The following is a 10,451-nucleotide window of genomic DNA, read 5'->3' on the forward strand; positions in this document are numbered from 1 at the left end:
GACTAGGGGACTCAAGACATTAACAAAAACACCCAGAAAATCTGAAATTTGCTGTCAGTAGAACAGTTTTTAAAATATTGAAAGCAGCAATCCAAATGGAAAGACAAGAACTCTAAATACTCATATATATGAGAAAACAATGACAAGTGAGAGAGCTCAAAACTGAACGACAAGGGGAATGATAAGGACCAAGTAAATGAATTTTTTGTGGAATAAATTCAATAAATAAGCTTCACAAGCAATATATCAATTTTGTGAGAAATAAGTATAAAGTAAACATATTTAATAAATGTGTATTTCAATGGAAACACCAACAGAAATGGAAGAGAAAAGAGCATATCATAAATGAACTTATTATGCTGAGCTTGTATATTAACAGCTTGTAAGTTAAGCAATGTAACTTTAAACTGCATAATGAAATATATGTGGTAAACACTAAGAAATCCCTAAGGAAAAAAATTCAGAAGAAAATAAGGAAGTTAATAAAAAGTTTCATCAAAAGAAAACAGACAAATGAGAGCAAAAAGTAGAACTAGTATTAAAGCACAAATAAGATAGAAAACACTCAAGGAACAGTAAAATGAGTGAAGTAGACATCTCTCGTTTAGTAATCACTTTAAATATAAATAGTTTAAATGTCCCATGCAAAAAACAGAGACCAGTAGAAGGGAGGATTAAAAAAACAGAATGCACATCTTAGACATAAGGATAAAGACTAAAAAATAAAAGAATGAATAAAATTATTTTGTTACCAGTAAACAAACAAACAAAAAAAGAGCGGGGGTTGCCATACTGTAATCAGATAAAATAGACAACAAAAATCTCTTAGAAAAGATAAAGAAAAATATGACAATATAAATATGTACTTGTCTCGGCAATTCTTCAAAATACATGAAAAATACTGATTAATATGAAAGGAAAAATAGTTCCACAATGAGTAGGGGGCTTCAACACACCACTTTCAAACAAAACAAACAAACAACAACAACCCAAACCAATTTACTCTGGCCAAAATTCACTGATTGAAAAACAAATAACAAATATCGGTAAGGCTGTGGGAAGATTGGAACACTTATCATTGCTAATGAAACTGTAAAATGACACAACCGTTTTGAGAATGGAATGGTACATTCTCAAAAATTAGAAATTTCTAAAAAAAAAATAGAAAAGAAAACGATGTAAAGCTTCTTGATGATCCATCATTCCCACTCCTAATTATACATTCGTACCCTAGACATCTAAATGTAGCTATATCATCAGAAACAAACCGTCATTCCCACTTTATTCACAATAGCAAATAAATGGAAGCAACCAAAAATGCCCATCATAGTGTAAATGAAGGAGAGAATGGAGGCATATCTTTTCATGATCTCCGCCCTAGTGAAGTAAAGAGTATCTGAGGACCTATAAACCTTGAGCGAGTTATCTAAGTAGGAACTAGAGAGGATGAAAAACATGGTCCTGGATTTTGCAAAACCAATGACTTCTTCATTGCAAACTCCTTTTTCAACAACAAAAATCCTAACAAGCTTGGATAGCATTTTGAAGAATGGCAATTACAGAACACATAATTGTGTGCATGTAGGAGTTATCCATAGACCATTTTGAGTAGGTAAATGCACCCTGAATGTATTAAGTCAGAATATATTTGCAAAGGTTGTATCCTTAAACCAGAGTTACTGAAGCTATGTGCGGAGATAATCATCCGAGAAGCTAGACTATATGAAGAAGAACAAGGCGTCAGACTTGGAGAAAGACTCATGAGTAACTTGCTGTGTTATTTGTCTATTCGTTTGTCATGCTGTGGAGGCTTGTGTGTTGCTCTGACGCTGGAAGCTATGCCCATGGTAATGATTTCTTTTAGAAGAATTGGCTCCAGACTAGTTGCAAGGAGTTGGAGACTAAAGGTGTCTCAAATGTTAAACTTTCTGAAATGCTGTTCTGCTCTAGGTTCTCCTCACTCCTCCCTGAGCATATTCCCTGAGGTCCCCGTGTCCTACTATTTGCTGCAATGTCCAGCAGGAACCAGAACTTTGAGGAAATGGCTCCTATGGTGGTGGGCAGTGTTCACTCCCCAAACCTGAAAATCAAGCAGAGGTGAGCCAAGAGCCGGGTACAGAGCCAGAAGACAAAAATATCCACAAGTTTCCACAGATCTGTTTGCTTCTACTAAAGCTCAATCAGAGAAGAGATAAAAGGCTTTCACGTTGATGTGATGTGTATTAATATTGTACAGTGGAACTACTAGATATGTCTGATACCAGGGGAAAAAGAGGATGGTGTCTTCAGTCACACTTTCTACTAAGGTAGAGTCAAAGATACGCCCAAGGAAACAAAAGATTTGGTTTGGTTCACACCCTTTACTAAGCTGGAGCCTTAAAGATGTCACCAAGGAAACAAAAGGAGTTCCTGGTTAGCATCCTCTAATAAGGTCAGGTATCAATCCCACTCTAATCCTGTCACTGATTAGAAACCAGTCCCTGGAGAATGGGCAGTGAAGGAGAGGAAGGTCATCACAGAGATGAGTTGACATTGCGGCTGCAGCAATAGGCTCAGGCACAGGACTAATTGTGAGGATGGTGCAGGACCAGGCGGTGCTTCCTTCTGTTGTGCACTGGGTTGATAGTGCACTTGATGGCACCCGATAGCATAATAATAATAACCCTGCCCATTAGTGTAGTAGAGAATGCCCTACACAAAATGGAACCATAGCCACAGATGTACAGAGCATCCAGTAGAGAAAAAGAAATTTCAGGTGATGTGAAGGAGGACCATACAGAGACACCAGCAACCTCCCCCAAGCCCTCTTCTCCAGACTTCTCTGATACACGTAGAAATCCAGCCGGTGGTGAACCTCCCATTGGCCCCTTTGCACACATTCATGAAGGCATGAACGTCAACACCTCATGCCGTTATCTACCCATTTTGTATAATAAATATTTCAACTGTTCATTCCAATTCTCTATCAAACTATTATTCTGAAGGTGGTATGCAACATAGTATTTTCATTTAGGATGATGTTTCTTGGCCCACTGCCACACTCTCTGGACTGTAAAGTGTGCTTGCTCCTTGCTCTAAGGAGTTAAACTTAGTGACCCAAACTGGTAGAGTCTCTTGTTCTAACCTCTTGATGATGTGAAGATGTGTTTAGTATCTGTATGTGTTACTAGATAGGCAAAGCACGGCTTGGAGTTCAATGTTTGTTCCTGTGAGAATCTACGTTTAGCCACCTGGTGCCACTGGTATTATTGACCTTGACACAATTGATTTTTCAGCTATGTGCATGGCCGTCCCCACAGAGAATCTGTCCCACAATCATCTGCAACCTCTGTCTTCCCTGCTGGTAAACAGAGAAGCAGTCCTTGTTGGTACCGTGTGCCTCGCAGGATGTAATAGGGATGTGTCTAGCTTCAGTTCATCTCTGCATTGCTGTATGTGACCCCCAGCTCCCCCACGAGTATACATAGGCCCAATTGGCCACCACAAGGGAGCATACCAATATGTCCATTTGCTGATCCAAATACTCTTCTGACTTAGGAACTGGATTCTTCTGATGGGTGTCAATGCTAATGTACTCTTTAAATGTCTCTAGTGTTTGCCACAGGCTCTTTCCCCACATAGGTGTACCTGTAATAGTCTAATTTTCCATGGTCCATTTGCCTGACCATAGAGATGGGTCATTGGTCATTGCCCATGAATCAGTAAAAATCCAAACATATGGGTTCTTACTATTGTCCAAGTCTTCCATCATGGCTAGAAAAATAGCACAAAATTCAGCACATTGAGTTAACCTGTTCTTGCCTTCTTCAATTGAGGTTTTCTGATCTGCTGGCCTTAATACATTAGTGTCCCACCTCAAATGTTTCCATATACCTTGGGAATTCCATCTATGAGCCAGGCAACCTTCTATTGGTCAGCAGAAAGTTGTTCATAGAGCACAAGACTCTGGTAGATTCTCAGGTCGTTTCAGAGCAGGGCCTTTATAAAGGGATGCTATACGTTTTGCGGATACAGTAATTGCCATTATGCGCACCTCTACCCCCACCCCCAGTAGCTTGTTCCTGTGTAAACTCCTTTCATTTCGTTAGGGAACTAATTTGAGTACCACCATCCTTATTTAAGTATTCCTCCCATATTACCTAAGACATTGTGGGTTTATCAGGTCTCATGACGATTTTATGATTTCTGTCATTGAGGCAGTTTCAATCAATGCAGCAGGCCAACCATATTTGAATAGTGTATCTCATGTTTCAGTTTCTGGAAACGTCTTAGCCTAGAACCTCAATAGTCATTACAGGGTGGTCATTTCAGGTTTGTGCCATAAGTTCCAGTCTGCGTAGGCACATGTAGCAGATACCTCCAAAATCATGTCTGAAGGTGGGTCCGACGGGCCTTAGACATTGAGAGGAAGAGGCTTTCTGTGACTCACACATAGCCCGCTGTTTCTCAAGCCCTCATCCAACCAGTCTTCTTCTAAATGGTGTTATGGTTGGGAGCTAGCAATATTCCAAATGGAACATGAGTCCTTTACAATACATATAGACCAAACAAACGCTGGGCCTCTTGTTTAGTTTTGTGTGTAACTTGCAACAATAATTTGTTCCCACTTGTCTGAAGAATGTCATGAATGGTTCCAGCGTAAGTTATTGGACAGAGTTCTGGAGTTTTCTGGATTTCCTAACAAGTCTTTATTGAACATGTGAGACACCACTATTTTTGAATCTTCCTTAGTCTGTTTTTCAGTTTGACATTAATCTAATATCATCAATGTCATGTATCATTACACTTGAGATCTGCATGAAGTCCAAATCTCTTCTAAACAAACTATGACAGAAGGCTAGGGAATTTAAGTAAACTTAAACAGTGTGGTGAATGTTATATTGTCATCTTCCTATGTGAAATCAAACTCAGAACACTTTTCTGAGACTGAGATAATGAAAAAAGCATTTGTGAAGTCAATCACGGAACACCAGTTTCTTTGAGCCTACTTATTTTCTGCACTGTCAATACTATGTCTGGAACAGCTGAAGCCGCACGTGTCCTTAATACTCTGTCAGATTTGATGAACCATTCTCCTTTTCCCAAGCTGTATAGAACTGTTACGCAAATAATTTGTTGGCAGCAACACTGGAACCTTTAGTATGTCCCCAATAAAAGAGGAAATCGTCTTTTGTCCACCCGATATCCTATACTTTTTCAGATTAACAATCTTAGTGGAATTAGGCAACTGTAATGTTTCCCATTTAGCAGTGCGAATGAATACCACCTAAGAACAAACTTATTCAATTTTAAAATATCAGGTGGAGGGAGTGTTCCCCAATTATATATGTTATGCTTACCAATAATACATTCAGGTAAGGGAGAGGGAACTATTTCATACATGAACTGTTCAAATCTTCCAGTTCTGATCCAAACTTTCACCTTAGTCCCATCATCTGTTACATCTCCATATCTCAGAGTCTCAATGTAGGCCTCCTCAATATTTTTATTGGCAGATTTGAGGGTTACAGTTTATTGGGCTTATGTGTCTAGGCCCAGAGTCCTAGTCTGGGGGCTGAACTAGAAGACACTAGTTCCTCATCATCCTTATCCCCACCAACTTGGTTAGCCTCTACTTCACAAGGTCCCAGTGGGAATTCCCATTAGTAAATACATCTTGGCTGGGCTAGGGTGAATAGAATAGATTTGTTTGGGGACCAGTAGAAGTTTCCATTGGTCCACCCAACCTCTGATCGTGCTGTATTAGAATCTTTAAATCAATTCCATCAATGTCATTTATAGTCATCTCGTTCTTTTTAAATGAAATGTATTATTAATTGGGAGTTAACACATATATCATATCATTCTATAGTTCAATTTCATCTAATTTCTTAAGGACCATATAAAAATCTCTTTTCTATTGAGATAGGTCATTTTCCAATTGCCTTTTTGCATTCTCCTATCAATTCCCTTTATATTTCTTGAATCTGTAAAACCCATATGGGCAAGCTGTGCCAACAAATATGACCCTGCGTACTCAGATTGCCGCTTTGTTTTCCCTGTGTAAAGTTACATGGGGTGCCCATGCAGAAGAAATTCCCTGGATTACCACATCTGAATATCCCAGTCACCCTAAGGCCATTTTACTATTGTTTTTCTAAGCAACAAATCAGCTACTTTCTCTTGATTCCTCCAGTGGGTATCTAAGGGGGAGGGGGATCAGCTTCCTTCTCAGGTTCCAAAGTTGTACAAGAACACATCAGAGTGGACAACTTTTATTAAGTTCTTATTGAGTATTGGAATAAATCAGCAACACAAATATATTTCCATTGCTATTTAAAAATAAAACACCTTTACAACCTAAAAAATATAAGAAGAACCAATCATTCTGAAGGCAGAAGTTCAAACTTCACTGAAGGCATTGGTGAAAAACAAAATTTCGGAACCTGACAGAATACCAATCAAAATGTTTCAGCAAGCTTCTGAAGCACTGTACGCTCTCACTGGTCTATGTCAAGAAATTTGATAGACAAAAAATACTATATAAGTCCACTACTATGAGCATGTGTTAGTCTGGGGACTTCAGAGAAACAAATCCACAGAAACTCATGTATAAGAGAGTTTTATATAACGTTAAGTGCGCATCAAGAAAACATCCCAACCCAGTGATATCCAAACCCTCAAGTCCAACATTAACCCATTAACCCATATGTCCAACACCAACCGACAAAGTCCAACTCCATCTCACAAAACACACACACTATGATGCTGACTGCAGGAGGAAAGCTGAATAAGTGAACGTGTAAGCATTTCAGCACTGGCAGGGGTCTCCACATGGGGAGGTCCATGTGGCTTCTCTTTGGGGATGTCTTGCATGAAGTCAGCCTTGCCAGCTGAAGCAGGGAACTGCTAAGGCAGCTGCACCCTTGTCGGACCATCAGAAAGCAAGAGACCCAAGAACTAGAAAGGCGAGGCTCACTGAGTCATTTATCCCTCCGCCTTTCAATTAACCCCGCCTTTCAATTAACCCCACATGTTTTTATCGGCTAGCTTGGCACAATAAACCACCTCAAAGCATAAATATCAAGATGGCAGTCTTTTCTCTCAGGTCATGTAATCTTCTAATCTGATATCCTAAGTACTAGGCTAAAGAGTCTGCCAAGCACCCATGAACCATAAATCACCTCCCTTATATGTACATCTTAAAAACTGCTTTGAAAGAAGATACTTCAGCTAGGGTCATTTTTTCCTTCTTTTCATTTTTTGGGGGGGAGGGGGTGAGTTGGGGGAGGGAGTAAACTTTTCAATATGGTGGAGAGGGAGAAGACTATTCAATTGCTTCCAGACAACATTGTGCCAAGGTCACTCCAAATCAACAGACCCTCATACTAGAATGATAAACTAACCTGCGTGATAAGCTAAACCTACTGAAAATCTAATTCAATACGTGGGAAGGCAGCCATGTATGTCTTAGAGAAGGCAATTACATTTATGTTGGTGGGTCAACCTAGAGGAACAACCTCCTATTGGGGAAAAATGCTTAACATTACTTTATAGAATCCAAGGGAAGAACAAAGCCAGTACTGCATTCCTAATTTGGACATTTCGGACCTAATTTCTATCCAGCCCTCATCGACCGGCCATGTGCTATAGCCGCCAAGTGCTTTAGACTCTGTCCTTTTGAAGTGCATAACATCCTTTAAAGACCATGTCAGCATGACTGAATGTGGACACCCTTGCTAAATGATCTGGGCTTTACCCAGTGAAGGGTGGCCTGGGGCGGCCATATCTTTACTATTGTAATGCCCTCCTTGCTTTCTAACAACATATATGAATTCATTGTATTGGCATGTTTCTGCTTGTGTGCATGAGTATTATTGAAAATTTTGCCTTATCACCAGCCCTTATTGTTTGTGTAATAGAGTTCAGCCACATACGATTTTAATCTGTAAAAGTCAATGATTCAACAATAAGTATTGTTCTCTGAAGGCAGCCTATACTTGTGTAATTTACTTTTCCTACAGTATTTTAAATTATATACCACTGACTAATTTAGTGACACTCTATAGAATGACCTTATGTCCCAAGGGGGTGATTTATAATGTTCTCTTTCATAAAATGATAATACTCTTTCCAAAGTGGACCAGAGAATTATACATATACATAAACCATATACATGTGAATAGATTTTGGGCTTGCACTTAATTCCAGCCACACTCTAGAAACAATGGATATCAATTTTTCTGTCAGATGAATCCTACTAAAAGCAGAGAATACCAGAAAGAGGTTTATTTGTATTTCATGGACTGGAAAAGTGCTCAACTCTGCTCATAACAAACTATGGATAGCATTGAGAAGAATGGGGACTCCAGAACATATAATTATGCTCCTGTGGAAGCTATGCATAAAACAAGAGGCAGTCATTCAAGTAGATCAAGAGGATCCTGAATGTTTCAAAATCAGGAAGGTTGTGTGTCAGCGTTGTATGCTTTCACCATATTATTCAGTTTTGTTACCGCCTCTGAAGATTTACTTACCCTGATTTCATATACAGAAAAACAGACAACAAAACAAATTAAAAACAATATCAAAGTAAAACAAAGAACAATCTCAATCAAAAGAAAGCAGAAAATATTAAAAACTAAGACCTTCAAAGTGGGTCAAAATGAGATCAAATAACAAGCTGGTCCATTTTAAGCAGCTCTTCAGCAATAATCCACTTGTCAATGCGCTCTGCATGACAGCAAGGCTATTTATGCATCTACGATCAGAGAGGTGGTATCAGAGGCCCAACTCACATGTAGGTATTTCCTTTCACATTTTTTAAAAAACATGGAAACAACTTTAAACTGTGTCAAGAGGGAGTTTAAATGATATGACATTGTCACCTAACCAAATCTTCCATAATCAACTTTTCGGTGCTCTCTATCTGAATACCAGGCTAGTCACCTCCCTCAACTATGTTAATGGTTCCCTGGACGCTTAATCCATGGGTGCACCCTGCAAATGGATTCGGGGCATCCACTGTCATCCACAGCCTTCTTCAAAATATATGTTCACACTTCCAGCTCAGTTGTCTGAAATTCACCTGGAGTACATTTAAGGACCCCGCGTACCTCTTGTGGAATTGGTGGTCACTGGATTTCAGTTCAGATCTCTGCTTTTGAAGGTGCCCAGTGTAGTGCATCTTTTGGTCTCTTAACTTCATTTTTTTGACATTTATAATTATGCTATTTGTTTAGTGGTGAGGATTTCGGTTTTCTTTACATTGAGTTATAATCCATACTGACGGCTGCCATCCTCATTCAGTCTGTAGGCTGAGCAAATAATCTGAAAAGCTGGCATATATAAAGCAGAACTGAACATCAGGATTGAAGGCAAGCTTATTAACGAATGTGAAACACAGGTGAAATAACCTTACTTGTTGAAAGAGAAGAGGTTTTGAAGCATTTGCTAATAAAAAACAAGGTCTGCACCCTTCAGTATAGATTGCAACTCACTATAAAGACATCTATATTACTCGCACCTGAAAAGTAGTCGTCATCATGATAAACGGGACAAAAGTTGTTGTCAAGGATTTCATCTCGCGGGCAACACAATCAATACCCATGGAAGTATCAGTCAAGAAATCAAATGACATGACATCAGGCAATCTGCTCCATCAGCCCTCCTTAAAGTGTGGAAGAGCATGGCTGTCCTTTGGAATCTGAGGCGAGGCCGAGCCAAGCCATGGTCTTTTCAATCATCTAATGCATGTGTGAAAGTTGGACATTAAATAAGTAGTGTCAGAGAAGAATCAATGCATTTGACTTGTGGCACTGGCTAAGAATATTGGCAGTACAGTGGACTGTCCGAAGAACAAACCTATCTGTCTTGGAAGAAGTACAGCCAGATAGCTCCTTATATGTGATGATGGCAAGACTCTGACTTATGTATTTGGACATGCTACAGAAGAAAGCAGTCCCTGAAAAAGCCGTCATGCTTGTCCAAGTAAAAGTTCAACAATAAAGAAAAAGACCTTGGTGACGATGGATTGATGTAGTGCTGCATCAATGGGGGCAGGACCCTGCAGTGCATCCTCTCTTGTACCTAGAGTCACGATGAGTTGGAAGTGACTTGAGAGCTGCCGACGCCAACAATAAAAACAGTGTTTTCCAAAGTAGCATGTAATAAATGTATTTAAATAAAAAGTGCTCAATGAATGGATGTGACAGAGGAGAATAGAATAGTAATTTACACACACACAGCTCCCTCTTTTCTGATCTTTTACTGTCTTTACAAATAAAGCCATGGGCTTAAAAAAAATCTCTGGTTGCCTTCTGATGGCACAGTCACCATCAAGGCAGAACAGCCTGCCTTTCTTCTTTCGGCTGCCTTTCACCAAGGCGTAGTGGTAGAAATCCAGCCCCGTCAACATGGTTTCATGAGGAATCCAACAAAAGGACGCAGCCCTCACTTCAGCATCCTCACTA

This window comes from Tenrec ecaudatus, chromosome 7 (genome assembly GCF_050624435.1).
Source record: "Tenrec ecaudatus isolate mTenEca1 chromosome 7, mTenEca1.hap1, whole genome shotgun sequence".
Classification (NCBI taxonomy): Eukaryota; Metazoa; Chordata; class Mammalia; order Afrosoricida; family Tenrecidae; genus Tenrec; species Tenrec ecaudatus.